Genomic DNA, 27,013 nt, shown 5'->3' on the forward strand with positions numbered 1-27,013 from the left:
TGATCATTTATATATAAGTAAAGAATTTGCAGGACTATTTAAGAATGGATCACTGAGAATGTCTCAAAATAACTTATTTCCATATTTCACTTTGACGACCCACCCTTTCTGTCCAGACTCCTGTAAATGACAGTGAACAGAATTCCCTGTGGGAGAAGGAGGAAAACCAAGGCCCCACTGCCTTCTCACAAAGCCTGTTGCCAATTAAAGCAATTCCTTGGGGTTAAGGCCTTGTCGGCAGAGGGTCCAGGTAAATTGGTTCTGTTAGAGAATGAAGATGCTGTCACTGGTCTTGGGAAATAGGACAGTCAGAACAGTACTTGGGCAAAGAGCAAAAGGAAACTCTCCATTTTAGAATAAATTTCCAGGTACTACAAAAAGTTTTGGAAGTAATATAACATTTAATGTTTTCATAAATAAAATGTTGGCTTGTAATATATATATATTCTTTAAAATGTGCATGTGATGACCAGTTTAAAATTCATGCATCTATTTTTCCTCTGTAGTGATCAGCTTCTGATGACAGTGACAGAGGTGGGTTATGAGGCATGTGCCATTCTATAGTATTGTTGTCTATTAGAGGCCATGACATCAGTAAAATTAGGTTAAGCTTAGGGCAAGAATGTAAATTTTGTTAATAAGGTTTCTATATTTTAATTCAAAACCAAACACCCTGGGGGCCTAGTGATGGTAATCCCATTTAATCCTGCAAAAAAGCTTTCCTGGTATCAAGGGATCCAGATCAGTACTGCCGTTTATTACCTGGAAAATGAGAAATTTTCTTAGATCTTCATCTCTAGGTAGCATAAAGATAACTATAAAATTTTGATGACTTTAAAAAAACAAATATATTCCTATGGTTATGTATAAATTCAAATGAGTGTGTTATACACAATGTATGTGATATATATAATGTCTAATGTGTATATTACATATTTATCCGTTCTACAATTCTGCTTAAAATTACTTCACTTGCATTTAAAACAGTTAAGCTTAATTTACTAACCATCTCTCTTGAACAAGATGCAAAACAATTCTGTTTTTAACCTCCATGGCACTCTACTCATATATGTACATGAGTACGTGTATATGTTTGTATACGTATATGCATAAAATGCCAAGGAAGGTGAAGATACACACCCACAAGCACACCTATAGGGTGTGGGTGTGTATTAAGATGATACGGCAGAAAGGAAAGGACATACGTTATAGAGTCAGATAAACATATGTGTGCTCTATTTCCTTCCCTTCTCACTTAATCAAGGCACCCACATTATCCTCTCTCTCCTTCATCATCATTGGTTCTATTACTCTCATCAGCAGAAAATATATAATACTACCTCATGTATTAAAAATGACCCAAACAAGATGGACAAATATGCTTTTCCTACTAGGTAAAAGTTTCATGATGTCAAGATATTTGTCTTATTCAGTGCTGCATACCTAGCATTTAGAATATTGCTAATAGTGGTCTAGCATCTATTAGATTCTCAGCAAATATTTGTGAGATGAATGAATGAACAAATAAACAAAGCCTGGATCATAATAGAGGCTCCATCAATGTTGGCTCTTATTATAATGAAACTGACATTTTTTTGAGCCTGATATTTGTTATAAATGCCAAGAAGATTCAGAACAACCACACAACAAAGCCTGTCTAAAAACATTTTATTTTTGAAGTCTGGAAGACTTGCATGTACACATTTCAGTGGTTATTTGGCTTAATGTGCTTGACATTTCTTTAAAATTTTATAGGGAAAAGTCTGCCATAAAAATCTTAGAACTTTCTATTTCACTTACTTCCCTAATATTGTTTGAACATGGTATGCAGTAACACAAACTTGGACAAAGTTATCTACATAGAATATGTGAAAGTTTTCAATAGTAGAATTGGCTTATTTCAATTATCTTTTTAACTCTTGGAAGCAAATAGCAAGTGCTTTGATCAACTGATAGAAAATACAGGACACGGGCACCTGGGTGGCTCAGTTGGTTAAGTAACTGCCTTCGGCTCAGTTCATGATCCTGGAGTCCCAGGTTCAAGTCTTGCAACGGGCTCCCTGCTCAGCAGGGAGTCTGCTTTCCCTGCTCCCCTCTCTCCTCTCATGCACACCCTCTCTCTCTCATTCTGTCTGTCTCTCTCTCAAATAAATAAGTAAAATATTAAAAAAAGAAAATATAAGACATATCAGTGTAGGTTTAGTAATTATAACAAATGTCCCATTCTGGTGGGGGATATTAATAAAGGTGGGGCTGTGTGTGGATAGGGGAAGTATGGGAAACGTCTATACCTTCCTCTCCATTTTGATAGGACCCTAAAACAGTTCTAAAAAAATAAAGTTTTTTTTTGTTTCTACAAAAGAAAAAATAGAACACATGAATAATTCTAGTTTAATATTTTCCGGTAACAACTTTAAAGCTTTCATGCATTTTAAACTTTCTTCAAAAGAAGAGTATAAATAAATAATCTGAAAATTCTTTAATTTTGTCCTTTCAATGAAATTACCATGTATTTGGTAATATGCGACAGGTAACCACAGCAAGAATTAACTTTTAGTAAAGGAACACAATATAGTTAAGAGCAGTCAAAACAAATTCACTGAAACTTGAAATGAATCACTATAAATCACGCTTCAATATGCCACTTCACTGTCCATACAATTTCAAGTTTCCCCCATTGCCTTGAGAATAAATGGCAGACTCTTTATCCTGGAAAATGTATCTTTCTTCACTCTGATCCCAACTGATCTTCAAAGCCTTATTTCCTTCTCCTATCTACAGACCCCATGTGACAGCAGAGTAATCAACAGTGTGGCCTCAGAAGTCAGGCAGAGATTCAGAAGGCCAGACGAAAACCTCTCCAAGTCACATCAACCGTGGAGCATTGCCACTGGCACTTGGAATATGAGCAGCAATCAGAGCACAATTAAATTTCTAGCGCTTCCTAAAATCTGGGAACTGAAATGCCCAGAATTAAGGAATCTTATGAAAAAGCAAAAACTGAATAGTCAACCCAGAATTACACTATTACATACATAAACAGAAAATTCCTTCTTTCTGGTGTCTTACCTCTGCTATAGGCACTGATGAGCCCACCATGGATGGTATGGACAAGCATGAGCTGAGGTCAATTTTGTTTGAGACTCATCTTTGGTTAGGTATACCCTGAATGTCCATTCAGGTCAGCTGGGAAACCTCATTAACATGGTATCAGATTTCTGCCTACTGCCTGAAGAATTCCTCAAACCTCTACTTCTAGGTATCATGGTCTTCTCTGGTTTCTTCTATTTTGACTTTAAATCTTAGCTCTCATTTTTAATCTGGTCTCTGAAATTTGAATTCCAATGTGAACAATTTGCCTTGTTTCTCACCTTTGTATTCCATCAAGACACTAGATTTATTACTTTCTTCCAAATTTATGAATACCACAGGTGTTGCCAAAGGAAATTTGATTCTTGTATCTTACCCACATGTAGGGAAGCTATGGCTATATCCTCTCTTTATCAGGCAGGCCCTACTCTCAATCAGTCTGGGTCATGGACTAGAATGTGTTTTGGAAGCAGAGCAGCTGGTAACACAGAGTCTAGACCAGCTGCCAAAAAGTTAGGCTTGAATTAAAAGGTGAACCAAAAGCAGTATGTCATGGGAAAAGAAACCAGTCTTGAGTTCTGTCTTGGCTTTGTTACTGACCAGCTAGCTCTGAGATAGCAAATAAATCCCTTAACCATTCTGAGGGTATCTCACCTCTAAGAGTTGCTATGAAGAATAAATGACGTGGCCAGGGAAATGCCTGGAATGTCTGGAATGCCTAAACTGGACTCCACATGTCCATCCACTTCTGTCCATCCTAAATGCCTGTGAGAAGAAGTTTGCAGAAAACACTGGCAAACCATATATCCTGGCTAGCCTGTGTGTTGTCTGTAGTTGTTTTAAGTATGTTTAACAAATTGTCTGTTTCAGTTCTTACAGAATATTCAGTTTTTCTAAGCACATTTCACACATGTCTAAGTTAAAAGATCACCTCAGCAGAATATGAAAGAGAGATGCTTGAACAAGGTTGACACAAAACATGGATTTGGGTGTGAGGCAGACCTGGTTTCACCAATTACTATTTGTACAATCTAGAGCATGCTTCATAATCCCTGAGTTTTCTCATCTAGAAAATGAAAAATGGCAATGGCCAAGACATTGGATTGTAGTATGGCTTTAACAAGAAAATGAATCCTTTCAAAAAAAAAAAAATGACACTATATTTCAAGGATTTTCCATGTCCAAGAAAAATAAGATCAATGCTACATATGTGAACCACATGTGTAGTGTCCAATTTTCTAGTAGCCTCATTAAAAATATGTAAAAGGTAACAAACAGAATTAATTTTATTTATTTTTACTTACTTTTAAATATTTTATTTATTTATTTGACACAGAGAAAGAAAGCACAAGCAGGGGGATCAGCAGAGGGAGAGGGAGAAGCAGGCCCTCTGCCGAGCAGGGAGTCCGATGTGGGGCTCGATCCCAGGACCCCAGGATCATGACCTGAGCCTAAGGCAGATGCTTAATGACTGAGCCATCCAGGTATCCCATAAAATTAATTTTAATAAAATAGTTTATTTAACTCTACATAACCAAAATGTCATCAGTTTGACATGCAAACAACATAAAAAGTAATGAGATATTATAGATTCTTTTTTATGCTAAATCTTTAAAATTGATGTGTATTTTATCATTTTGGAGTAGCCATGTTTCAAGTGGTCAATGCCACATGTGGCTAGGGGCTATCACATTGGACTGCAAAGGTCTAGGAGACACCTAGATTTTTATTGCCTGTCTTCTAATTAACTTACTTAGAACTCTCCCGTTGTTTTTTTTTTCACTCCTAAGCTAGAATAAAGGTTAAAGTATATGTGTTTGTTGCATACAACATTCTGTAGGCGATACGATCCTGTCTTTTCACCTTCTGTAACCAGTCTGAGCCATCCTTGTCAATTTTTAGTGGTGGATCTCTTAGGGAGCTCTACGGTTACCTCAGAGTAGTTCATCTGTCAAAACCACTGTTCAGGTCCCTGTGCAAGAGCTGGACTTTGGATAAGACTCTTTTATCAGTCAAAAGACCACACAGAGTCTTTGGAGAGGAAGTGAAAATATCCCATGATATGGACCTCGTTTCTTTCTAAAGCCCAGAACTCTTTTCACGAATTTGTTACTAATTCCTGTGAATAAACTATTTTCCTGTGACCATGGTCAATGACTGGTTAGGTGCAAAGAAGAAAAGGTTTTCTGCTTCATCAACTGTACTGAATCACCATCCTCTCAACTGCCTACATAAGAGAGGCCTTTCCCTCAGAAAGTGAGTTAGTCACATGAAAACCGCTAACTGTGTGAGGTGATGTCAACCAGAGACCTGGGCACATACTAGGCAGTAGCTCACAGATGAATGTATGGAGCTGGCTACATTAGGGGGAATTTGAATTACCTGTTAATATGTAAAGACTTCATTACTTCAATATTGGTTTATTTAAAACAAGATGTAATTCAAGGCTATTTCTATGCTGTTCTTTAATTTAAAAAGAAAAGAATAAACTGAAACTTAGCTCATTCAAAATCTTTTGTTTTGGTTCCCTGGGTTTAAAATTAGAGAGATTTTACTGTAAATGGCAAACATTGATCTTAGTCACTAGCTATCTTTCATAGTTCTAGAAAAGCTGATTCTCTGTCTGATTCCAATTTGCCTTTAATCCACTATCTGTATTATCCTCGTACAACTTGCACAACTCCTTACCCTTTCTTCATTTTGTGAAAATTTAATATTTATAGACTGTAATTTTAGGCTCTATTTTTTTAACAGCCAGAAACATCATTCAGTTCAATCATTCCTTCCTCAGAAGGAAGCTTAATGTAAATTCTTTCTAATTTTTTCAGATACATAAGCCATTCTTATATCCCATGCCTGTCCTTGATTCAGAGGTCTGTGTTCATTCCCTAGGGCTACAAACATTTTTAAGTTTCTTAGAAACTGACTTTACTCTGGATGGATAAATTTTCACTCATTCAAAGACAAGGCTTCCTTTACCTGGGCTCAGAAGGAGACCCCAAATTCTTGCAAACATCATTCTTCTTCTTCCCCCTGACTTCTTGTGGCTGACGTGGCCCTCCTTATTGTTTCTATTAATTATCTATCTCCAGTCCCTTACATGCACACTGTCACGGCAACCCCCGTGTGAATCCTATTAGCCTACCACCCAAGGCAACTCTTCGTGCAGAAATGATCTACAATGCCTGAGGGAAAACATCTTGTGGCAAAAGTAGCTGCAGCCCCAGCCCTCCAGTCATGGTGCTCCGAGCTGCTGCCCCTTTACCTTCAGCGATGGATCCATCCATCATTCCAATGCGCCTGATCATGAATGTGAGCCCAACTAAAGAAATAACAGTTTTGTCTATAAGTTTTTTTTCAATATGTGTGAATGGAAGGAGCATTAACTTAGCAGTGACTCCTTGTGACATAGTGGAGGTGGGGAGGGGGGACTCTCAGATTGCCAGTTTTGCTAGTATCATTCCCGGCCTATACCAATGTTATAGGACTGTGGGCTTTTATCTTTTTGTGATATCGTAGAATACGGCAATGTATTAGGACTTGGAGTTGCTTCCAAAATCTAGTTGAAATAGAATTGCATTATAATTTGTGATTAGTGACCAAACAAGAAACATCACCCTGAAAATAAAAGAGCGTACCATGCTTCCATGCTATTCTTTTTACTTTTCCATTTTGGAATACTTCCTTTCTCTGCAGATAGTTCAGCTGGCTAACAAGGCCAAGGTTGCAGCTTATAGGTATGTAGCTCATAAATGTGCACTCTCAGTCACTGACAGGACCCAGGGAGAAAGTGTGGCTAGGCGTGGATTGAGGCAAAATCATCACAGCTGTTCGGAAGAATGACACAGACGTGTGCTTGTGCAAATGGTGGGTCAGTGCCATCCTAAGTATGAATGAAGGAGTGAAGGAGTGTGTGTTGTATTCAGAATGACTGGCTTTGTTCTAATTATTTGATTTAAAGCTGATTACTCAATTTTTCTGGGGCTCACTTCAACAAAGACGTGACTTCAGTAACCCTTGTATACCACTTATATTATAGGCTTATTGTAAACAAAAAAATAAGATGAAATGTATGCTATCATAAAATACATTAAGAGATTTATATAGGCTAATGTTAAAAGAGCAAATTCCAGAGCCTGTCTTGCTCAAATCCCAGCGGCATTGCTTCAAAGGTTTTTCATCAGTAAGTGAGGGTAATGAAGACCCCTACCTCATACGGTTTTTAAAAGAGTAAATGAAATGATATATATGAAGAGCTTATAGCCCCTGTACACATTGTAAAAATCTCATTTTAAAACTCAATGAATGTTAGCTTCTTTAGTTGTGATTAAGGCTTTTAAAAGATATGGAATTCTTCACAAATTTGCATGTCATCTTTGTTCAGGGGCCAAGCTCATCTTGTCTGCATTCCTCCAATTTTGGTATATGTGCTGCCAAAGCAAGCATTCTTTGAACCACCTAAAACCCTGATTTGGAGATCCTGAAGAATTGTTTGATTAGACCATAGGAAAAAAAAATTAAGCCAATGGTAATGATATCATATTCAATAGCAATAAATAATTGCCCTGATAACCAAACCACACTTTTGGCAGTAGAGACGAGAACCAATTCGCCATGGCTGCTTTTCAGGTTTATTTTAGACTTAAATACAACAAGTACTGTGGATTCCTTTTTAAAGCCAAATGGCTCTGCTGGAAGAAAAAAAAAATAGGTATCTTGATGGTCTAGTGTTGGCTATATGTTTTCTTAATGTGAAATGAATGTTTGAGCTTATTACACTAATATGAGTCTGCCATGTCCTAAAATTTATTACTCCAAATCAGTGGTGTTTGTGTCGTTACTAGTGTGGTTGCTGCTCAGTACTGAAATGCATTCATTAGCTCCAAATGACAGAAATTGCACTACACTACAGTTTAATTTTTAAATTTTTTTTTTATTTTTTATTGTCAGCCTGCCTGTTCTTCCTTTGGAACAGAATAATGAGATAATAGTTAACGTGAGGAGTCGATGAAGATTTCACAGCATTGGGGTAATCTTCCTGTAAGCATGCCATGGTTTTTGCTCATTTTCAACTTGGTTATATTCACAGTCTTGTGAAGACATCATACCTGTTCCTAGTATAATAGGGCTATGTTTAGACAGTTTTTATCAATAAGATAATTTAATTGTAATGTTAGAATTTATCAAATTTATTCAAAATCTATCATCACAATGAACTGTCTGCTCTTTTAACTGTTATACTTTTTCAATGTATCTTTTCTGCCTTTTTTTTTTTCAATCCAAAAAGCTAAGTTTATAACAAGGCTAGAACTGCCTTGTTATAAAAATGAAGAGAGGCTGTGGTCGTAACTAGTCATTGGCATTTGCATATTGTTCAGAGCCTGTTCTTCATCTACCGGACAAATATGTCTCATTAACATGCATTAATGCCTGATTTCCCTTCTGTTAAAGAAATGATACAAGTCTGTAGCATTCTTCACCCTCCATAAGAAAAATAAGCTTATCTGAAAGAGGAAGTAAAGACAATTATTTGGATAATGTAAGCCCATCTTTCTCAAATTGTCTTGTCTAAAGTAGTAGTTCTCAGTTGGGGGTGGTTTTGTTCCCGTAGATCACTTGGCAATGCTTGGAGACACCAGTCACTGTCGAGACTGGCGTGGGGGGGCATTACTGGCATCTAGTGGGTGGATGCCAGGAAAGTGGCCAGTCATCCCACAATGCACAGGGCAGCCTCCACAACAAAGAATTACCGTGATTTGGTCCAAAATGTCACCGGTGCCAAGGTTGAGAAGCCCTGGTCTAAAATATCTCAGGGTCTCCGTTATTGCATCAAATCGCTTAGATTTTGAAATATTCAGTCCAGCTTACTAAATTTCCACCTTCTTTTACCTACAAAGAACTGGACATACTTTTTTAAGGGGTCTTGCTCAAATATTGTTGATGTGTTGAGGATTTTTCTTAAAAGAGGATGACCCAGATGAAAGAAAAAGGTCTATATGCCCTTCCTTTAAAGTGAGTTTTTAATTATGAGAACGAAGCTAAAGATGTGAAGCTTGATTTTTAGAAAGTATCTTTTCATTTAAAAAATACTCTACAGAGTTCTTTATTTTAGGGCTTTTCTTAAAGTCAGTGAGGTCAGACAAATACAGAAAATAAAATATATTTCTCTTTTCTTTTAAAGTGCAATGCTTCTACCTCTTTAAACAAATGCATGCTGTGTGAAGACTGACAATTGAATCCTTTTATCTGATCTCTGAGTATTAGATGACTCAAAATTTAAGAAAATGCAAGGAACATTGACTCTTGGAAAAACAGCCTATATCATAGAAAACGCACACACAGAGATACAAATCAACAAAGAAACAAAACACCCTCAACCTAGGCCTTTTAGGAAAAGTAACCATATATTTATGGGAGGGGTGTGTAAAAGCACTTTAGTGAAGAGAACCAGTGATCGCAATGCATCAAATTTAAGCGGTAGCGAGGTTATCACTCCGTGAAAAATCACATAAACATTTCACATATAAAATATTATTCATCAGGGCAAAACCCTCTAAGGGGTTGAGAGATAGCAAAGGTGTCGTGAAACGCTTTTTTTTTTTTTAAAGAAAAGATATATTCCACAACCGAGATGGAATCTGTGGTCGTGTAGTCAGTAAGAGAGGACTATAATTGAGAAGAAAATTAGCAAACCTTAAATATCTGCTTCTGCAATATCATTACCCATAAACTTGCCCTTTTTCCACCCTCTTTTCCCAAAAGACGGATGTCCCATATCTGAGCTGAGGGAGATGTGTGCTTTCTAACAGCTAAATCAACAAGGTTTCACATGAGTAGTGCTGTGCGGTGTGGTTGACTGATTCCATGAAAAACTAATCATGTATTCATCATTGAGATCAAACACTTCCCAAGTAATTATCATCCAAGCCCAATCTGATAGGGCTTGAAGAAGTGGCACTGCTGATATAATCAGAGGCTGAGCAGAAGAGTTCTCTCGGCTTTTGTAAACCTTGGGTTGGAAGGCACAAATCGGAAATTGTATTTTATAATTAAGAAAGGTAAAGTTGGCAGGCTGCAATCAATTATTTCTTTCAATCATAACCACTTAAGCTTGCCTGGTTATTTATTGGAGCACATGTTTAAAAATTGACTTTTCATACGTGGTCTTTGAAACATTTTTTTTTTTAATGTGAGGGGAAAAAAAGAAAAACGCAAAGACATTTTTGAATTCAAATACAAGCCCTTTGTGTACCCACCCACTACAAAATAGCGTCCTATCACATCTATGGTTTCCTTATTTTGAGCTGCGGTATTACTCTTTTTGAAAAAGGACTATTATTATATTGAATTGTATGTCATTACAAAATGATTGCTTTCAGAAAATCTTATTTTGGCTTTATGTCTGTGATTATAAATTTAGATGAAGACAAACAATGTAGAGCATTTAAATGCTTTACAAACTATTTCCACACACGTCACCATGAATGCTTCTTATGTGTCTGGTAATACATTAAGTGCTTTCCATGTAATATTACATTTAATCTTCAGACAGCTGAAAAAAAGAGATCAAGTTATAACCCCCACTTACAAATGAGGAAACCAAGTCATGGAGAGACTGTATCTTGTTCAAGGTCACAAATAACAAGTGACAGGGCTGGGACATGATGCTAGCCCAGTGAGTTTCAGGCTAGAGCAGGCCCCCTTGACCTTTATTCAGACCAGAGCAGACCTTCCTTGTAGTGTTTGATCCCGGGGTGACAATATTTTAACAAGAACTTTCTATATGCTAGAGGCTGATCTATGCATTTTATATATGACTGTTGGACCTCTCTGAAGCTTGGGTTTTTAATTTGTGAAATGGTTATAATAATCTCTATTTTCAAAGTTATGAAAATGGAGCTAATGTAGGTCAAGGCTCTACCACTGCGCCTACAGAGTATGGAGCTTTGTTAATTGACTTGTCGTGCATCCAACAGCCAGCAAACAAAGGGTCTGATTTACAAGTGGGCTGGATGCCAGTTACAAGCCTGAGAGGCTGGCAGAAATGCTACCATAATTATTGCCACAATTACAAACCTCAGGTAATAGGCTTTTTCTAATAGATCATGCCAGCTTCTAGAAAATATGTATAACTTCAAGATTAACAAATTAAATCACATGTTTTGGTTCATAGTACAACGAAATGGCTTTGCAAGTCTAAATATTGACATTTTGCAATTTCTTAAATGTGTACAGGCTGTACATACTTTATCCATATTTCACATGTGTCTATTCATTGTTCAAGATTAAATGAATTTCCTTAATCTAGAGAGCTCATTTTATTATCTATTTTTAATTTTTTCATTTATCATTATAGAACATAAAACCAAACTCTACTTCCTATAACCAAGTTGATTATGTAATTCTTTCATCAAATTTAGCAGCATTAATTAACAATCTACTATGTGCCAGACATATAGAAGGTAACTTACATATTTCTTACAAAACTGGGGTGTGTAGAATTGGGAGTTCTTTTGGATCGCCAAACTCATAGGAGCAGAGAATAGAATGGTCATTACCAGGGGCAGAGGGAGAGAGAAAAGAAGAGATGTTGGTCAGAGCACAAAGTTTCAGTTATGCAAGAAGAATAAGTTTTGGAGATCAAATGTATAGCATGGTGAATATAGTTATTGTATTGTATACTTGAAATCTGCTAGGGTGTGCCCACTACATACACACACACACACACACACACACACACGTGTAACTATGTGAAGTGATGGATGTGTTGATTAACTTGTTTGTGGCAATTATATCACAATGTATATGCACATTAAAACATCAAGTTATATACCTTAAGTATATACAACTTTGTCAATAACGCCTCAATAAAGAAGGGGGAGATTAATTCTTTTTACCCAAGTGAAGTTCAATTCATTTATAGGAGATTAAAAAAAATATATCCCTAGTTAGAAGGCTCCCCCCCGTCAGTGGAGACAAATATTTTCTTCATGTTTCACTTATTCCTAATCTGTTGGGGAGAGAAAATCACTTATTCATAAATCTTTGAAGAATCACCGCTGGCCAATGAAAACATGTGGATTCCCTCACAAAGTTCCTTAAAGTTAAACTGGGTTCCTTGAGAATGGCATCATTTCCACATATTTTACTGAGGTATCCTTTTAACTGGCTGGAGGTTATTTTCACCTCTTCAAAAATAAACCACTACTGATGGTCATTCATTTCATTGGAAGTCATTCATTTCATTGCATTATCGTCAAAGTCTCACATCCATGTAGCTCAGAGAGGAAATGGATTTCTTTGCTCATTAGACTGGCAATTGTTCTTCCTTTTGTAGGCAGGATTTATATACTTGTATCATTGTTTAGGGACTTAACTGATTTTTATTTGAGCAAGAAAGATTTTTCTCAGTCTATATTATGAAAATATGCCTGGAAGTATATTCATATCCTTCCAAGATAATATTGGTGCTGATTTCTTTAATTTTGATAAACATATTTTTTAAAAAAGATTATTTACTTATTTGAGAGAAAGAGAGAGCACAAGCAGGAAGAGTGGCAGAGGGATAGGGAGATGCATGTTCTCTGTTGAGCTGGGACACACCCCACCCCCCCCAGCCGCAATGCAGGACTCAATCCCAGGATGTTGGGATCATGACCTGAGACAAAGGCAAACACTTAACCTACTGAACTACCCAGGCACTCCTTGATAAACATATTTAATGCAAAACAATAATGTTGATGTATTATTAGCAAGGTATTAGAATAATACCCCTCAAATGATTGATACTAATTAGTTAAAATAATTTCAATTGCCATTGCAGAGTGTATGTTTTAAAATGCCATTTTTCGGGGCACCTCGGTGGCTCAGTGGGTTAAAGCCTCTGCCTTCTGCTCAGGTCATGATCCCAGGGTTCTCGGATCAAGCCCCGCATCGGGCTCTCTGCTCGGCGGGGGGCCTGCTTCCTCCCCTCTCTCTCTCTGCCTACATCTCCGCCTACGTGTGATTTCTGTCTGTCAAATAAATAAATAAAATCTTTAAAAAATAATAAATAAAATGCCATTTTTCATTTTCATTTTAGATCGTGAAGTGTACCTTTTAATTCCAATTTTCCCCAGCTTTCTTTTTAGATGGGTATTTGTGGGTTTCAAAATATCTGAAAACAGTTAGGGCTTTATTAATGGTCTAAGCATTATCATCACACAGTAGATGTGATGTGGTGATTGTTACTTGATAGAGCAGTACATCTACTGAGTAGTGGGTAGCTGGCTTTACCCACGCACATTCATTGTATCTAACCACTTGTTTGATTCTCAAAAAATTTGCATTGCTATCATGATAATGAACAAAGGGAACCCAAAAGAAACACTGGATATATTTGTGACTCAGAAATCTCTAGAAAAATAATTCTTAGGAGCAAAGACCCTAGTGAAGAATACTTTCGGAGGTATATATGCGGAAGAGCGACTTTATCTAAATTGTCCAAATGTTTGGCCTTGAAATAACAGAATTGTGTATATATATTTTTTAACATTTGAAGATTTCTATAAAAAGGAAATAATGTGTAAGATGAGAAATTTCTAGATACAGGATGATGGTGGGCAGTTTATCCTGGAGCCATCGCACAGTGAAAACACCAGATCTCGGATGAGAAAAGGACTCAGAACATCAATGCCATGTCTGTCTAATCTACAAAAGAGAAGTCAGTGGGTCTAAAAGCGTTTGGGAAAATAATTCCATGAGCCAGTCACTTTCAGTTGGGCTCTGGAATACTGCAGAGATTGTGTGTAACTTTTTACCATAGTAGTATTCTCCTCTGCTCATCTAAACACTGATAATTTTCCTTAAAAGTTAATGTAACACTCACCAACCTGTGAAGATAAAAAGGTTGTTAGAAGTCTCATTCCCTTTGTATTAAGAGATTATATGCTGAAGTATATTCACCAAAAGCAACAATGTACAAATCTCTCCAGGCTGAGTGTTCTGGGTACGACCTGAGGTATTTATGCTTGTGTACATATGGCTTTGTGAGTGTCTCATCTGTTTAATTCTTTTGAATGACAACTCAAGGCTTTAACTTCTTTCAATTTGCTTTCTACATTTACTTTTTTTTTTTCTCAAAATCATTTAACACTGTAGCTCTGGTTATGGTAGAATTGCTGTGTTTTCTCTGCAGTGCTCCCAAGTGTTCCCTTTCATTACAGACATCTGCATCACTGAAAACACAAGAGATTGATCTAGGGCTGTGGGGACCAACTACAAGTAAAAAAGAAGACAAACAATAAGGAAAGATTTAAAATCTTTGTATGTCAGAAGAAGTACAAGTGGTAGATTATGCTCTGGGGTATGAAAAAACGCTCTTCAAGAAACAGAAATACAAAAAAAAAAAAAACAAGGGATGGGGGTGAGGGTAGGGAGAATCCTTTGGATGTTGTTAAACTGGGAGAACCTCTAATGCAAAATATGAACAACAAAACAGGTTTGGATCACAAAGAACGTACATATAGAAAAAGGGGAAAGGTGCAGGACTCCTGAGCCAAAATGGTAAAAAACACCTGAGTCATCCATGAAACAGGCTTTAGAAATATCAAGATGATGGGGTAGGGTGCAAAGAAGCAGTAAGCAAGGACAAGCAGAAGCATCATGCAGCTTTCATCCCCATTGAACTTCTAAGCCAGGGCCCCACCAAATGGCACATAAACGTAGCTAGAGGTTTCTGCCTCGATTTTGAAGAAGTCATTTTTGCTTTATCAATTCATTAATTAAGACTTCATTTTTTAAAATATTTTCCTACAAATAAATTCTTAGGATTTCATTATAAAATAAAATATAGGGAAAAAAATTGAGCAAAAACAAATTTCTTCTAGCAAATGGTGAGTAGCTGTTCAGCCAGTGAATACTGAATCTAATTATTGGATGACATTTGAGTTGAGACTCTGTGGAGATTTTTACTTTTCATGGATGCCATTCGGGGATATTCAGATCACCCCACTTAAGGGATAAATTCAGCCCAGTGAAATAGGATCTGAGGATACTTTAAAGCTTCTCTATGTTGGCTTTGCAGAATTCAGGGAGGGCTTTCTCATGTAAGGAGCTTGAGGAACAGCATTTCTGCCCACGGGGGCTTCCTTACCCATTTATTCACACCTTCAAAACTGTATCTTAATTTAAAAGCTGTCATTACAAATTGGAAAACAAGATGAATAAATCAACTCTTCAACCCGTGTTGCCAGACACAGAAGAACATTTGAAGGCCTATTGAAATAAATAGACACAGGGAAGTCTACATGACACTAGGAAGCTTTCGTTACTCTTTGGAGCTGTTGGAAAATAAATCCATATAAATCACACATCTTCATGGTAAAAACCACCTGCACTGTAGTAAGTACTCACCAGAGTAAAGCTGAACAGTCTTAACAGAATTGCTTTTGCATTTGATTTTAGCCCTGGCTTGCCAAAATACAAAGCAAGAGAGGACAACTCCCCCCACCCCCAACCACCCAAGAAAAAAAATATATATAGTTTTTAGCTGCCTCTTCTTTTTAACAGTAGGCATAAGTAACGTGGGGGTGACTCACTGATAAACATGGAAAGGTGTCTCTTCAGAAGTAATGACCTCTGGTTTCTGTAGGTTTATATTAACCTCAGTAGGCATAGCTCTTAGATGGCACTTTTTTTTTCCCCCAAAGGAACCTCAGTTCAAAACCTTTGGTGTTTTTAGATCATCTGCACACAAAATCATGATCTTTCACTGATGTGCATTAAATTTCATCTATGACTAAGAAATACAGAAATGACTTGGTTTAATTTGCACAATACTAGGTCCTAGGAACAGCTGGTGTTTGGGCTTTACCCTTTGGGGAAAGCAACATTCAGACTTGAACAAGCTAAGTAAAGCATTCTCTTGAATTCTGGGCTTTTTCCACGTATTCCATTTTTATGGGGGGGAGGCAGAAAGTACTAGTTTTCAGGAATGCATTTTGTGCAGCACTAGAATTTCATTTTGTTAAGATTCTATATAGCTCTTGGTATCTGCAATGTGTTTTACTGTCATATATTGGTAATTATTTAATTAGATTAAATGATGATACAACAGCTTCTTCACTGGGGTCACTCTGCTGCTCAAATGATCATTCCTGAAAAGATAGAATATAAAATAGAAATTGCATTGAATTCATTAATACTTATGCAAGCCAGAAAAAAGCTCCATTTTTAAAATAACAGTAGTTTATTTTATGACCTATGATCATTTAAATGATCTGAACAGGAAGACAGAATGGTGCCTATTGATAATTTGATCATGGTCCATTTTTTTCTTCCAGGCCACAAGTTATACCCAAAATCCCTTTTGTACTTCATCAAGACAAAAAGCTTTTGCCCAGCAAAGGAAACAGTCAACAAAACTGAAAGGCAACCTACAGAATGGAAGGAGATATTTGCAAATGTCTTATCAGATAAAGGGCTAGTATCCAAAATCTATAAAGAACTTATCAAACTCAATACCACCCCCTAAAATAAATCCAGTCAAGAATTGGAAAGAAGACATGAACAGACATTTTCCAAAGGAGACTTACAAATGGCCAACAGACACATGGAAAAATGCTCCACATCGCTCGGCATCAGGGAAATATGAATCAAAACCACAATGAGATACTACCTCACACCGTCAGAATGGCTGAAATGAACAACTCAGAAAACAACAGATGTTGGCAAGGATGCAGAGAAAGGAGAACTCCCTTACACTGCTGATGGGAATGCAAGCTAGTACAACCACTCTGGAAAACAGTATGCAGGAGGTTCCTCAAAAAGTTAAAAATAGAGCCACCCTATGACCCAGCAACTTCACTATTAGGTATTTAGTCAAAGGATACAAATGTAGTGATCTGAAGGGGTACATGCACCCCAGTGTTTATAGCAACAATGTCTACAATAGCCAAACTATGGAAAAAGCCCAGATGTCCATCGACAGATGAATGGATAAAGAAGATGTGATATACACACACACACACACATGCACGCACGCACGATGGAATATTACTCAGCCATCAAAAAGAATGAATTCTTACCATTTGCAGTGAAGTGGATGGCACTAGTGGGTATTATACAAAGCAAAATAAGTCAGTCAGAGAAAGACAAATATCATATGATTTCACTCATATGTGAAATTTAAGAAACAAAACTGATGAACATGGGAGAAGGGAAATCAAAATAAAATGAAACAGAATGAGAGAGGGAGAAAAACCATAAGAGATTCTTAACTATGGGGAAAAAACTGAGGGTTGCTTCAGGGAAGGAGGGTGGTGGGATGGGGAAAGTGGGTGATGGGCACTTGAGGTAATGAACACTGAGTGTTTTACGCAACTGATGAATCACTAAATTCTACCTCTGAAATTAATAATATACTATATGTTAATTAAATTGAATTTAAATTAAAAAAACCACAAAACTCCCTTTATATTATTCTTCAGCTTATTTAAATTAAGCACAATTGTGGGACAACATGGTCCATCTATTACCTCTGCATTTTACATAACTATCTAGATACATTTAAAAGATATGACCATATTAGTTTTTTCTGTAATCACTTTTCTGCTTTTCACAGATAGAAAAACAGACCAAGTTGTTGGAGATCCTGTGTTCCCTAGTCATTCAGGTGTTAAAAAAGAGGGCCTAAAACGATCAGTCCCTGGGATACCAGTTCATAAGTGAATAAACATGGGTTAGCCCTATACAAAGAAAATGTGCTGGTTGTCCTAATGACAATTACAATCATGAACTTGCATTTTTAAAAAAAAGTTGTTGACTTCTGTGTTTTATTAACTTAATGTGCACATCCTAAGAACAGGAAAGATTTACACAGAAAATAAGTATAGCTGGGCAGGTTAAAAGAATCTAGATATTTTCAATGAATATACAGAACAGAAAAAGGGACCACAATTTCCTGACAGTTGTCAGAGTGCAGATGGGAGAGCTCATTCTCTGGAATAGGCAGGTTGGCCTTGTATGTATGCATGAGCTAGGACATTAGGACACCTGTGTCTTCTCCTGTTCTTATTCTTTTCCCAGTTTTTAATCTTTGAAATTCAACTACTGTTGTTGCTCTGGGGTTCAGAAGTATATGATGTACTGGGGAGCCAGAGCTCTGCCCTGCTTATCACAGACATGAAAGGGTGCTTCAAGTTCTCCATATACCTTCACCAAGCCCTTCCCATCATGCACCAGCCCACCCCACCATGTTGGTTTTTAGTAACAATGACTTTTTATTATTTACTTTCTACATGCCAGGTAGAGAGTGCTAAGTGGATATTCCCTTAACTTCTTTGTGGTCAGTTTGTTTGACCTATTCTTTTAGTGGGATGAGAAGCTGGCAGAGCTGTTGGACATTCTCTTGAGTTTTTTCACCAAAATACCTTCATTTGAGTTTTCCCTTGGGAAGAGCTGGAGGCAAGACTGTCCACTCAGGGTCCTTGAAGTCACAGGAGGTGAAGTGAGCAGAAGAGTCTATCTTAGCCAACAAACTATATTCCCAAAGAAATATGCAGTCACCCCCATCCCTGCCCTTCGGGTACAGCAGAACAGTCTGCAGCTGGACAGACCCAGGGATGAGCCTCGGTTCTGCTACTTTCTAGCTGAGTGACCTTGGGCAAGAGTTATATAAACTTTCTGAGCCTCAGTTTCCTTATCTCTAAATGAGGCCAGGACAACCTGTTTTGCAGGTACTTGTTTATTAAACTAGATAATCTATGTTAGTTTCAGCATCTGTTACGCTGTGAGCGCTCAGTGAATAGGAGCTATTATTTTGCTATGTTTCCCGTCTCCTTAGGTTTTGATTTCCATCAACCCAGGGACCATGTATGGCATGCCTTCTTTTTTTTTTCCCCCATTAAGTCTAGCTAGTTGGGAACAGAATTGGTTCCCTGTAAATGTTTATTTAATAGATGAGTTAGTTACCCAGTTAGTTACCCAGAACAGTGGCAGCCAAGAGGTCACGGGCTTAAGAATACACAAGATGCCAAGCTTTTGATGCTTATTCTGTGGTGGCTTTTTCTGTCTGTCTGTTTGTTCATTTGTTTGTGGTTTTTTATTGAAAGAGTAAGCAGACACTCATAATGTGTTTTTTAGACTGTTGCTGCTCTCTGTTGAGTCACACAATGAAAAGGAAAGCATATTTTTCACGTAGTTTTCGCAAACACCGTAGGTTACTATGGGAACTGGACACAACATGATGTGTGTGTGTCACAGAATGGGGCTTTAAGGTTTGCCTTGTTTGGTTTTTAACATATAAACACTTATCAAGGAAAAAAACGGGCAGTTTGGAGACTACCTCTTTTCGGTTTTGAAAGTAGATGTAATGGGAGAACATCCTCCCTTTGTGTAGCATCTTCCTGCGATCTCAGAGGGCTGAAGCTGGGCTGGTGGAGACAGGAATCTACTACAGCATGTCGCTCTAGACGCCAAGGCTGGGTAAATACACCTACATGTGCACGCACACAAGCCTGCACGCATGTGTGCACACGCAGGAACAGCAGCAGTTCTCACTCACTTTTCTTGAAATGAGACAAATGATCTCAGAAGAGTCACCGTGTCACCCTCATGCTGAGGGAAAAGTCAAATATGATTAATTCTATTTTGTGTGGTGGGAACGTTCGCTGTTTGTGGGAACACAAGAGCGGGAGGCGTGTACTTATGACCAGGCCCTTAGGGATAGCTGACTCGTCCTGGGAAGCTGGTCAGCAAGACGACGGAGAATTTAAGAATCACAGCAAGCTGCTTCCTCTGGGCAAATGTGGTCGCTGAACGGGGCAGTCTTTCCACACTTTATCTTTGATACATCATGCGGCTAACTGATACACCCTGCTTGCATGGATGAGTGGGTGAAGGCGAGGCAGACTTGGACTGGCGTGGACACCGCTCTTGCTCAGAGTAGGGCTGCCTCCCTCTGGAGGGATGCAATGCTCAGTGTGAGCTCCAGCTGCAGCTACAGAGCCCTGAGGAGACAGGCCAGTGGTGCCTCACTGGAGGACACAGCCCTGGTGAAGCCTCCGGCCTCAGCCACAGCCAAGGGTATGGACCCAGTGTGCCGCAATCTGGTCACCAGCCTCCAACCTGGCTGCACAGCTCCACTGTCTGGTGAAAAGACGGCAGGTGAATGGAATACCAGTGAGCAGACGTTGCTGCGTGAGCCGTGGGCACCAGAGCCCGCAAGGGGGATGGGCTGAGCTGCTTTGGCAAGGGGGGGGGCGTCTGCTTTGGAGGGACGATGCATCATCATGCAGACATGGAAACTGTCTCCTTTATTAGCAGTACAGCACTCAATAGATTCTCTTAAGAGAGGGCTTATATTGGGGGGGAGGGGGAAGCTCTGTTTTTAGAGACAATGAAAAATGCAAAGTGTTGTCGAATGCACTGTGTTAAGCACTTGTTCCCACCAGAGCAGAGGGGCTACAACTGTCCCGGCTGGAAGCAACGTACACCAGTCCACGTGGCTCCAGTTGCAGCCATAGATAAGTCTCTCCACGGTCTTCGCACACAGCATGAAGCATGGGCTTGATGTGCGCGGTGTTGTGACCCACACAGATTTATATTGCAAAGTGCACTCCTGTGTTGATTATGAAAGATGACCTGCAGCTGGGATCTCATCACCGATTCTCATTGAGGGGCTTGTCTCTTGCTTAAGATTATTTAGATGTGGATTGCCACTGGCTCTCATGGAAAATAAAGTGACCAGGAGGAAGGGTGATTCAACAGGAATTTATGGATTGGGTTCCAGTTCTGCCCTGTAATGTGTTTTCTGCTCTCACCTCTGACTCGGATGACAGAGATGTATGCAAATTCCATGCGAGAGATAGAATATGTAGGACTTAAAAGCACTCCCCAGATCAGTTTCTTCATCTGTGAAATGAGGACAATAAAAATCTCTACTTCAAAAGGTGTTACAAGTATCAGAGAGATCACACGTGCTACGTTTGAGTGTTCAATAAATGATGACCATTTAACATTTTGAAAAGTGTAGGCACATGGAAACATGAAAACCTCAGCCCCAATCCCAGCTCTGCCATTCACCAATTGCGTGATCATGGCAAGTTCCTTCTCTAAGCATTGGTTTTGGAATCTGTAACACGAGGGTGATACGAGTCCTTTTCTCATAGAGATATGACAAGGATTAAGTGGAATTAAAATCAACAAATGGGAGTCATAATGGTACATATCACATAATAGGATTGTAAAGATTAAATAGATATAAAATACATGAGGGCCTGGAGTATTGTAAATACCCAATAAGCGGTAACTACTATGAACCAGTGTTAGAAATTCACTCCATAAGCCACATGTTTGGCCCATAAACCGATTCTTACAGAGGTTATGTCTTGTAGATGCTTTTAATAACAATTAGCATTCATGTGTATGGATAGAGTAACACAGGACTGAGTCGTTTGAGACCCTTCCAGGCTAGTTCGATCACAGAGACATGCCTTCTGTGTGACCAGAAGGGCATTTGTTGACCTTCTTGTGCCTGAAGGCATGCAGACATATGCCTTCTGCCTGCCTTCAAAAGCTCATCACTTACATGGTCCTTTTGAAGTTGGGTGTATGTTCTACAGAGGGCACAGTGCGGCCAGAGGCAAATCTGGCTCTTTGTTTAAAAAGAGAAAAAAGGCCAAGCAACATATTGGTTGCTGATCACATGAACTCAAAAAAGCACCCATATGAATGTGAGTTTATCTGTAAACCTATGCAGATTTGTAGGGGTATATTTAGATTATACCCAGATAGGTGTGTATATGTGCATTCACAAACAAGTACAAAATGTACGCACACAAACATTTGTCTATAGCGACTGTTCCATTAATGCAATCAACAAAGACTTCCTAATTCTTCACTTGACAAGAATAGCACATGTATAGCAGGTTGAAAAAGCAAAATATAACAATTCTGGTATTAATAACAAGACTTATTATGGTAAAATAACTTGCTGTGATAGTTATTTAAATAAGTTGTAAATTATGTGCATGACAAGAAAGATCATTCTAAAATATCTTAAGCCTCCAGAGCACAATTCTTCATGAACTTGAATGGCACTAAACCTTATTTTATGTACATCCACACATAAGAAAATGCAGAACTGAATTATCGTCGTATTGTAGAGGCCTACCTACACTTCTTTTCCCTGCAAAACATGGAAAGTGTTTTTGCAAAACCCAGTCTTAGGGCACTGAGTCCTTGAAGAATGTTTTCTTTTTTTAAATTCTAGCTCTGTGGTAAAATATATACTTGAAAAGAGAAATAGTGGTATTTGCATATTTGCTTTATGAATGTCAAATAGTCACATCATTTGGTAAACCAAATATTGAGTAACTGGATGGATATTTTTTGCATCCCGTTTTTGTCTTCCAAGTATAGAGATACATAACCTAAGGAGTGTGACAAGAAATAGATTGATTTTCTTCATTTTTTTTAAAGTCATGGATGTTTTGTACTACTTGGAAATGTTCCAAAATTTTCTTGTCTCAATAAAATGTTGTTTAATATATTTTTTAAAATATCTTTTAAAATAGATAAAGGGAAGGATGAGAAAAGAAACATCTGTTCTTTGGGTATGCAGAAACATTAAGATTCTTCCTTTCCAGAATAGCACAGAGAAACTTTCTTTGTTGTTCTGGTTTCAGCTCAATTTCCATCTTAAATCTAGAAAATGTGTATACCCAGCAAGCAGCTATCTGCATGGCCATGGGAGAGTACCAATTGCTAAAATCCACTCTTTGAACCTATACTTTCCAGTTTTACATGTACAAACCACTTTCAGCACCCATTTTAATTCTTGATTCTGATTACTGAAAGCAACACAATGACTTCAGAATGTGCATTGTATTTATTTAACCCCTTACAGAAGAACCTATTGGCAGTGAGAAGTGCTCCCAGATATGACTACCCAAAGGTTTCAGCAGAGAAATGATCCTTCATAATGGGGATATGAAAGACACCACCTCAATAATTTACTGAAGTTCAGCTTTAGAACAAGCTGTTTCTTTTATGTACAAAGCTAGCAATTCACAGGTCCCAGCTGAAATGTATTTTTGTTGTTGTGAGGTTTCAAAGACACAGCATTTGGAAATTCCTTAATTAGATTTAAGATTTTAGTCATACAGTGGTTTCTCTTTGTAACCAGAATGTATTTATTTGACAGTTGCTTTATTTAGGAATGCTCATTTCACACTGTGAATAGCCAACAAAAAACTCTAGCATGCTAGCACGCCAATGGCTTTTTTTCTTTTGAAAACAGAAAGCAAAGATATAGGAGGAGATTTATGGAGAGTAGCCCAAATTGAAACCTATTTGAAAGCACCTTTCCTATTTGCACAGCTAAACACTGTTGTGTTTTATTTTAAATAAAGGCGTACATAGACAGAGAGCTCCAAGTTTGATACACACATTAGGATATGTTTCTATAAAAACACATTATACAATCAGCATTCAGAGAGGCTGCCAGCTCTGGAAGACTTGCATGCCCATGGGTCATCCCTGGGGGACAGGCTGTATATAAATACCGACTGCCAGTTCACAGTTTGTGCAAATATAAAGTCTGTTAGGCCAAAATAACATGTATATAGTATGACACGGCCATGCCTAGCTGTGTACGTGTGGACTTCAGTTTAGCTAGAGCCTGACATGATTTCACTTTTCACTAAAGTAAGCAGCCAGCTATTTGCAGATGGATTGGTAAAAGGACAAGAACTATAAGATATGTGGGGTAAAAGGAATGAAATGACAATAATAGTGACTCTCTAGAAGGCCATGCAGTAAGGAAAGAACCATATGATGTCTGCATAACTGGACATCTTTTTGTCCCCTGAAGCATCAATGAGAAAAGCAAGAGAGGCTTGGCCCCAGTTTCTAATAATATTTGGTTCACAATAGATGTTCAATAAATATTTGTTAAAAGTAAGGTCCTAGTACTTCTAATTCCCGACTCAAACCCGTCCCACTCCTTTCCTTCATGGCCACTGCCAATAACCCGATTCATTCATTACCTCTTTTGGGGTAATTAAGACAGCCTCCCAATTGTTTTCTTTTAGTCTTTAGTCTCTCCAGTACAATCCAGTATCTGTTCCCAAATGATCACCCTTTGTAGGTTCCAGTGAAATCATTTCCTAAACATTTTCCATGCTGTCCCACCTCCCACAGTTGTAATTAACCCAAGCCCTTTCTCACCGGTGGAAAGTTGACCCCTCCACATTTTCACATTGTGTCTTTGGAGGCACACTGTAAAGACCAGTGTTTCCCCCCCAGACATCTCTCCTCACCCTAAGACACTCACAAGCACTTTACGTGTATCTTTCTTAGAGGAACTGCTGGCTTTCTGATTTGTAATATGCTTGTCTATATGAGGGTGCTACACTTTCCCCTCATCAGCTATTTCTTTAAGAGCTGGAATTCATAACTTACTAATCTTTGTGGCTCACATGAAACTCTCTCATAAGCCTCCTCTGTACAGACCAGTCAATAGTTCCTCTATATTCTCATCTCTTCCTGGGCTTAGGATTTGTTCCTCTTTTCACAATTAAAATGATACAAATAGTAGAATAATTTGTTTTTAATGCCATCTTTCTTGAAAGAATGTAAGCTCTAGATGGGCTTATGTTTCACATCCAGATTCCAAGTCTCTAGTATAGTGTCTTGTCCTTAGCAGGCATTTGATATGTAACTGTAGAGATAGATGAGGGAGAGAGAGAGATGGATGATCACTCAGGAACACATGCACTCACACATCTAGGTTCTTAGATGGTCATGCTATTCTGCCCTCCAAACGAGCAAGGATAGAGAATTGCCATATAATAATTGTACCCAATTTTCCTTCCTTTCCTACTACGTACTGTCTCCTGCCTATGCTATCTATTCCTTCTGCATAATTATGATTTCTGTATCCGTATTTCCCATTAAGACTTCTCCTGAATTTCAGAGATCTACCTGCTCTCTGGACACTTTCACCTAGATGTCCTGTGACACGGACTAGTTACTTTTTCACCAGATCATTTCATTTTCTTCTTTTTCCTGGTAATATCTCCAGACTACATTTTCCAGACTTTTTTGCAGATAGGTGTAGCCATGGGACGAAGTTTGGTTAGTAGAGAGTGGATGAAAGTTTATGAGCACGTTTCAGGGCCTGACTTATAAAACTCTCTATTCTCCACTTCCCTGTCTGCCTGCTGGAAGTTGAAGGTCCAGCAGAGATCCTTGTGTCCCTTGGGCATGGCTGGACCATACATGGAAGGAGCCTAAATCTCTAAATGACTGTGTGGAGCAGAGATAGACTATCTCTACGGTTTGAGCTTAAAAAAGCAAACATAGTTCTATTTATTAAGCTATTGAAAATTTAAAGTTGTTTGTGACAGCAGTTGGCCAAACCTAATACAGGTTTTCCCTTAAATCCTATCTCCTCTGGCATCCCTGTTCTGTTAGTGCCATTGCACCCTTGCTTAGTTAGAATGCTGTGAGTTCCATCCCCACCCCCAAATATTTTCCTTCATTTCTTGTTCCTCATCAGTCAACATGTCTTGATTTTTCTTCCTAGTCTCACTATTTTAGTTCACATTGCCATCCTTTCTTGGTGGGTCTATTAGAGTAGCATCTCGAATGGACTTTTTGCTTTCTCTCCTGCCTATCTTGGAATCTATCCATGCTAGCCATTTTGAAAACACAGATTTGATCCTATAGCTCTTTAATACAAACTTTTTAAAATTCAAGATTCATTAAATTTTCTTTAATATGTTATCCATGTAAGCCATGTCATCAGCCATCCATTTCATAACCATCTTTCACCTGCATTTCTAATGCCAACTCAGGCTCTAAAAAACAAAAACCAACAAAATAAAAAATCAAAACAACAAAACAAAACAAAACCAAAAACAACAAATAATGACAAAAAAAAAAAAACCCAGAGGTATACTTTTCCTATGACAGAATACATTTTTCATACTCTTGATTCTCAGCATATGATATTTACCCTGCCTATAATGTCCTTTCTTTCCATTTTCTGTTCAACACAATTTCATTCCCTTAATAAGTCCCAATTAAATAATCCTTTTCTCTCTCTTCTAACCTCCCATACTGAGTTAATTGCTCTCTCCTTTGTATTCTCATGGCACTTTGAAGCTAACTCTCTCGTAGTGTTTATTCCTTTGGATTTCAATTATATCTCTGTATGTGTCTCCCAATTGATTGTGAGACTCCAGAGAATGAGAAATTGGTCTTATTTATCTTTTTTAAAAAGATTTTATTTATTTATTTGACAAAGAAAGAGATAACCAGAGAGGAAGAAGACAAGCACTGGGAGTGGGAGAGGAAGAAGCAGGCTTCTCACTGAGCAGGGAGCCTGATGTGGGTGGGGCTCCATCCCAGGACACTGGTATCATGACCTGAGCCAAAGGCAGACGCTTAACAACAGAGCCACCCAGGTGCCCCCGGTCTTATTTATCTTTGGGCACTCTGTGCCTATTTTGGATCATGGCAATAAGGAAAGTTCTTAAAAAAGGTTTGTCGAATAATTTTTTTTTAAGATTTTATTTATTTATTTGACAGGTAGAGTTCACAAGTAGGCAGAGAGGCAGGCAGAGAGAAAGAGAGAGAGGGAAGCAGGCTCCCCGCTGAGCGGGACTTGATCCCAGGACCCTGAGATCATGACCTGAGCAGAAGGCAGCGGCTTAACCCACTGAGCCACCCAGGCGCCCTGTCGAATAAATTTTTAACTATTGTATAATTCACTATCAAAGAAAAACCTGGCCTTATTTTCCACTGTGGCACTGGCTCAATAAGAATGAGTAACTCTTTCCCATCTTGCAATAGCTATGATAATAAAGACTAATCTGTTTCAATAATAATGATTATTGACATTCAATGAATGATTGTTATTTGCTAGGCACTGTGC

General features: G+C 38.2%; 1 non-coding gene across 1 annotated transcript; it reads right to left on the reverse strand.

Annotated features, from left to right (window-relative positions):
- Positions 1–7,429: 7,429 nt before the first annotated feature.
- On the reverse strand, positions 7,430–7,532 carry LOC116871560. The gene has a single exon (XR_004383431.1). It is a non-coding gene; the product is annotated as a U6 spliceosomal RNA (small nuclear RNA).
- Positions 7,533–27,013: the final 19,481 nt, after the last annotated feature.

This window comes from Lontra canadensis, unplaced genomic scaffold, assembly GCF_010015895.1.
Source record: "Lontra canadensis isolate GAN:19392208 unplaced genomic scaffold, GSC_riverotter_1.0 scaffold26, whole genome shotgun sequence".
Lineage (NCBI taxonomy): Eukaryota > Metazoa > Chordata > Mammalia > Carnivora > Mustelidae > Lontra > Lontra canadensis.